The 6,345-nt window shown below is 39.1% G+C and overlaps 1 long non-coding RNA gene across 1 annotated transcript; it reads right to left on the reverse strand.

The window, feature by feature from the left end:
• Positions 1-574: 574 nt before the first annotated feature.
• Positions 575-2,983, reverse strand: LOC309541743. Its single transcript, XR_014223867.1, has 2 exons — positions 2,840-2,983; positions 575-1,016 (listed from the first exon to the last, which is right to left on the reverse strand). It is a non-coding gene; the product is annotated as an uncharacterized lncRNA (long non-coding RNA).
• Positions 2,984-6,345: the final 3,362 nt, after the last annotated feature.

Genomic DNA, 6,345 nt, shown 5'->3' on the forward strand with positions numbered 1-6,345 from the left:
AGAACAGTTTCAGGTTAAGAATGGACCTCCGGAACGAATTAAGTACTTAACCCGAGGTACCACTGCAATTTGTATATTGTGAATGGTCAACATTCTCAGCAGACACAATGTCCCACAGAGTGGGCCAGAAATGTATGGTGCTACCTTGCGTTAAGTACTTAATTCGTTCCAGAGGTCCGTTCTTAACCTGAAACTGTTCTTAACCTGAAGCACCGCTTTAGCTAATGGTGCCTCCTGCTGCTGCCGTGCCGCTGGAGCCCGATTTCTGTTCTTATCCTGAAGCAAAGTTCTTAACCTGAAGCACTATTTCTGGCTTAGTGGAGTGTGTAACCTGAAATGTATGTAACATGAAGAGTATGTAACCCAAGGTACCACTGTATTTTATTGCACATTTAGATTTCCTCCTCTTACATACAGTGAGACATTGTAATACAGGCTCAGTAGATTATCAGTCAGGGCCATGATTCAAAAATGTGATGACACCTGGGGCACACCACACACACCACACTCCCCTTCCTATGGCAGGTGGGAAGCAGCACCTTCCATGCCTCGTTTTAAAAAAATAGATTTATACTTTCCAAGTTTATACATTTTATTAATTTTACAATCATTTTGACATTTCAAAGCTCGACTTCCTTCCCCCTCTTTCTGCAGTTCCTTAAATTTATTTTTAATATCTTCTGCATATCAAAATTAACTTAATTTGCTCATTTATTCATCTACTCTAAATATATACTCTTATGAAACTGCAGGTTATTACAATAATCCTGCCAATATTCTTATCTGTTTACAGTTTATCTGTAAATATTCAATAAACCGTTTCCATTCTTTTAAAAAGTTTGTTATCTTGATTTCTTATTTTTCTGGTTTTGCCATTTCTTCATATTCCATAAGTTTTTGTATCCATTCTTCCTTTGCTGGGACTTCTGCTTCTTTCCATTTTTGGACAAGTAACATTCTTGCCACTGTAGTTGCATACATGAATCAGTTTCTATACAGTTTAGTTAGTTCTGTTCCTATAATTCCCAAAAGAAAAGCTTTTGGTTTGTTTGTTTTTTTACAAATGTTATTTTAAACATCATTTTCATTTCATTATATATCATTTCCCAGTATGCCTTAACCTTGCTACAAGACCACCACATCTGATAAAAAGAACTTTCTTTCTCTTTACATTTCCAGCACTTATTTGATTTAGATTTATACATTTTTTTTCCAATTTACTCGGTGTTAGATGCCATCAATATATCATTTTCATATAATTTTCTCTTTGACCATAAAGGTAAAAAGGTAAAGGACCTCTGACAGTTAAGTCCAGTTGCGAACGATTCTGGGGTTGTGGCACTCATCTTGCTTTACTGGCCGAGGGAGCCGACGTTTGTCCACAGACAGTTTTTCCGGGTCACGTGGCCAGCATGACTAAGCTGCTTCTGGTGAAACCAGAGCAGCACACAGAAACGCTGTTTACCTTCCCACCAGAGTGGTACCTATTTATCTACTTGCACTTTGACGTGCTTTTGAACTGCTAGGTTGGCAGGAGCAGGGACCAAACAATGGGAGCTCACCCGTCATGGGGATTTGAACAGCCGATTTTCCGATCTGCAAGCCCAAGGCTCAGTGGTTTACACCAAAGTGCCACCCGCGTCCCTTATAAAGGTAAAAAGGTAAAGGACCCCTGACAGATAAGTCCAGTCGAGAAAGACTCTGCATAACATGATGTAAATTCCACAATCATTCCCATGCTTCCATGTCTATATTATGACCAATGTCTATTGCCCAATGTATCATTGGGGATTTTACTTGCTCATCCTTTGTCAATAATAATAATAATAATAATAATAATAATAATAATAATAATGCCTCCTAGGACTTGGCAAGAGAAGGCAGCATAAAAAAATATGGCGGCCCAAAATGGAGTCTCCACTTTTACTCCCCTTCCCTAAGAGATATCATATTAAAGTGTGGAGTATCTTTCGGCTTTCACAACTTTAGAAGCAATTTCTTCTAAAGTGAGACCGAATGAGATTATTGTTTTTCTTTCACCACAGCCTGATTAAATTTGGCGAGGAGACGAGGGATCAGATTCAAATTCTCTGAAATTATACGGCCTTAAGCTTCCAGTTGGCGATCTCCGTTATATATAATTAGGCCAAGGGGATTTAAAATTACTGACATTTGCACTTGGTTAACAACACCAGCGTTTCCAGCATGGCAGTTCGGGTTTTTTTTGTGATTTTCTTTTTTCAGTGGAAATCGTAAGTAATGCTTTTGCAGCTATAATGTGACTTTAGAAAGGGAGCCTCACTTTTAAATGTGTAAAAAAAATTCACAACACATTACAAATCAGGGTCTGGCTGTTAAAATTCACAACACATTACAAATCAGGGTCTGGCTGTTTAAATCTGGAGTTTAAAAATACATTTCCAGAGGGTAGGTTCTTATGCACAGAAAGCAGAATAGAAAACTGTTTAATTCCCATTGCATTTGGGAATTAAAGAGAACAACACTCCAACTTCATTTTAAAATTGCTCCTGCCTTTTGTATAATCTTATCAAAGTGTGAAATATCAAAGCTATAAAACCTTCAGTTTAATAGGGATTTAAAAAATCTGTATAAATACAAGCTTGAAATTTTTCTGGAAACTAATCCCTATGAATTTCTTAGGGTTTTTTTGTTTTTTTTTTTTAAATAAGGGATTCCCACTCCCAAAAGCAATATCAATACAGCTTGGCTATACATGCCTTATAATCAGAAAATTACTATCATTTGCTGCTTCAGTAAACAGAAAGAAAATAGCAACACACAATGGAGTTTTCATATCATATAACAGACATGAACGTACCAGCTGCTCCTTTTGCTGCGTATAATTATCTGTATTCCACAACATTTTTTTATCTTTTGGTTTCAATTTACTTGTACTGCTGGGATAGCTCAGTCCAGATATTGTGGATTACAACTCCCATCAATCCTGACCAATGACCATGATGGGAAGTGGAGTCCAAAACATCTGGAAGCTACCTCTGAATATATATTTGCCTGTGTCTTACGCATATTTACTTGGGAATACGTCCCATTGAACTCTGTGGATTTTTGAGTAAATATACGTAAGTTCAAGCAGCAAATAACATAGCTGGGTTTTTTGCTCTACCTCAAACCATGTGATGTATTTGTGTTGCAATGTTCTTGGCGAGCTTTAAGGTGGATCAATTTCCTTTTTCCAATAACTGTGAAGTATCGGGCGTGCTGTGATATCCTTTAAATAAGAGTATTTAAACATTTCCCCAAAGAAAGAAAGCTGATTGTATTGATTCATCTTTAAATCTTGTTCCTAAAAGCATTGCAGAAAAGACTTGGAAAGCATTTTTGAATGGCAGGGGATTGGAATGGAGAATTTTATTTGTACATGTTAAATTTGCTGTGTTTTAAAATAAATTTAAAGTGTGTGTGTGTGTGTGTGTGTGTGTGTGTGTTTAAATTAAACAAGACTGTTACCTTCTCCAATGCTTGGTGATTAGAGGTGATTATAAATGGAATCAAGAAATCCGCCATAGACATAAGAAAGAATAGACATGTGGAGGCTAATATGTGATTCAGGTCAGCTTTGCATCTTACAAATAGTTGTGCCTTTGACCATTTATGCCACTTGGCTTGGCTGGAAGACACTCATAACGTGAGCTGGAGCTGATCTACATGCACATGCCAGCTGATGACTCTGGACCAACTTTTGAATAAAGAAGAATTACAACTGGAATTTGGCTTAGCAAAGAGAGCTAATTGTCACTTTCTCAACTTAAGCACCTCACATCCATTTTGGAGACCTGCTAACAGGGCAGCATCTGCTCTGAAGGAATGGGTTTCCCAAACCCAAAATTGACTGTGCAGGCAGTTTGAAATAGGCACCAAAACCCCTATTTTCCTTAGCTAAAATCCATTAACTTGAGCTCTGAGTCAATGTATAAACAAAAACCTGGCTGTATAGACAAGTGCTCAGAGCCCTCTCCTTTATCAGTTTGTGATGGCAAGGATGGCCTTGACTGTACCAGTAGAACAGGGAAGACACGTCTGTGCCTTATGTTATATCCTGACCACAAAGACGCACAGACCTAGTCTGGGAACAGTGCCAGAGTGTGTTCCTGGAGATGGTGACCTCTTGCTCCAAGATAAGAGTAGGAACAGGAAGATCCTTTTATGGTCAGAAGTACAGGAAGGAATATCCTTTTATGGCCAGAAGTATAGGAAGGAATACCCTTTTATGGTTAAGAGTACCGGAGCAGGAATATCTGTGATGTCAACCTGCGTGTACAAGCTGACGTGGCTGGATTCCTGGGGAAGGGGGAGAGGGTGCCTGGAGGATATATATACTGCATGAAACTTCTCATTTCTTTGGACTTGCTGTGGACTGACCACGCAGGTGCCTTTCTGCTGTTCCGGAGAGCAGAAATAAAGAACTCTTTCTCTGAACCAATCCTCGGTGTCACTTGACTTCCTTCCTCCTGTCCGGGAGCAATGCAGAGCCCACCAATCGGTAAAGTCTAATAAGGCTACAGCTCCACCAAAACTCCTTGGAAGATCTGCTTGGGTTCCCTGGCTTGCCAAAGCCAGTGTCCTCTTTATACAGCTGGTTCTTAGACAGCTTTAAGGTGAATATATCATACCTTTCTGAAGAGTGAAATGGGTCGTTGGAATGCCTCGTTCAACCGAAGCCCTGGCCCAGAGCATTCTTGTCTACTGAAAGATCCTCCTCTGATCTGATCGTATGTCTTATGCAATGAAATTGAATGTCGACATATCGGACACCACAGAGGCTCCACCACAAATTATTTTTGTCCTTGACATGTTGGAGATGTGGGGGCAGAAATCAGGGCCACGTGGAGTTGTGAAATTGCCCACTGCACACTTCTTTTGAGATCCAGCTCTGAGGGCCTTCTGGTGGTTCCCTCACAGCAAGAAGTGAAAATACAGATATCCAGGCAGAGGGCCTTCTCAGCAGTGGTGCCCACCCTGTGGAACGCCCTCCCATCAGATGTTGAGGAGATAAAGAACTATGCAACTTTCAGAAGACATCTGAAGGCAGCCCTGTATTGGGAAGTTTTTAATGTTTAATGTTTGATGTTTTATTATGCTTTTATATATGTTGGAAGCCGCCCAGAGTGGCTGGGGCAACCCAGTCAGATGGGTGGGGTCCAAATAAATTGTTGTTGCTGCTGCTGTTATATTGGAGTAAAATCTTGGTAGTTATCTTAGTCCTGAAAACCTTGCTGTATTTCAAAGATATACACATTTTGCTGATTACTATTTGGAATTTACCACTGAGTCATGCATACACTAGGGTCAGCCAAAGGCATACTGCTTCCACAATGGAAAGACAAGTCATTGCTTTGCACAGAATTAAGGATTCGCACTATCCTTATCTGAGCTGCCAATATAATGATGTGAGCATAAAGAAAAGAAATGTGAGAACATTTGGACAGTTTTCCCCCACGAGATTTATGCATCCCATTTGGCAGTAGAGTATATATGTGTCATTTGACAGTGAAGGGACTCCAAGGTTGATCTCAAAGCCTGGGTAAGTATATGAAGGAAGGAGAAATGCTTTAGGTAACATATATATATATATATATATATATATTTCTGTTTTACAATTTAAAGTACTCATTTTTATATCCTTAAGAGATCAATGACTTCCCTTCTTCTCTTTCCATGGTTCATATTACATATCACAAATCCCTGCGTATTTTACAGAAACTATACCATTCAGTATTCCATTATTACATCCATCATAACTTATTTACACTGTTGAATTTATCTTAATGCTGCCAGCGTTTTCAGCTGTACACAGTTATTTCCCATATATTCAATAAACATTTTCCAATCTCCTCTAAACATATGTTCTTCCTGTTCTCTTATTCTACATGTTAAGTCTTCAAGTTGTCCATATTCTGTCAACTTAAGTTGCCACTCTTCTTTGGTTGGGACCTCGCTCGTTTTCCATTTTTGGGCTAACAAAACACAAGCTGCAGTAGTAGCATACATTAATAACCTTTTTCGACACCTGGAATTTAAGTCTGAATTATCCCCAACAGAAAGGACTCTAGTTTGGGGAGCAAAGTAACCTGCAATTTGAACACTGCAGGACAGATGTACACATACAGAGCTCATTCAGATGCTGGGGTAGTTGGAGGATAATGGTGCAACCTTTTAAGAACACTACATTTCAGGATCCAACTAGTTATTCACATGTTTGAATGTACATTCACAGCAATAACGCTATGTAAAACCATCATGCCTAAGAAAAGTATGTTTGCATCAGTTCCTCACAAGGAAGCCTATCCATGAAGCACCTCAGAT

This window comes from Podarcis vaucheri (assembly GCF_965113315.1).
Source record: "Podarcis vaucheri genome assembly, chromosome: 10".
NCBI lineage: Eukaryota > Metazoa > Chordata > Lepidosauria > Squamata > Lacertidae > Podarcis > Podarcis vaucheri.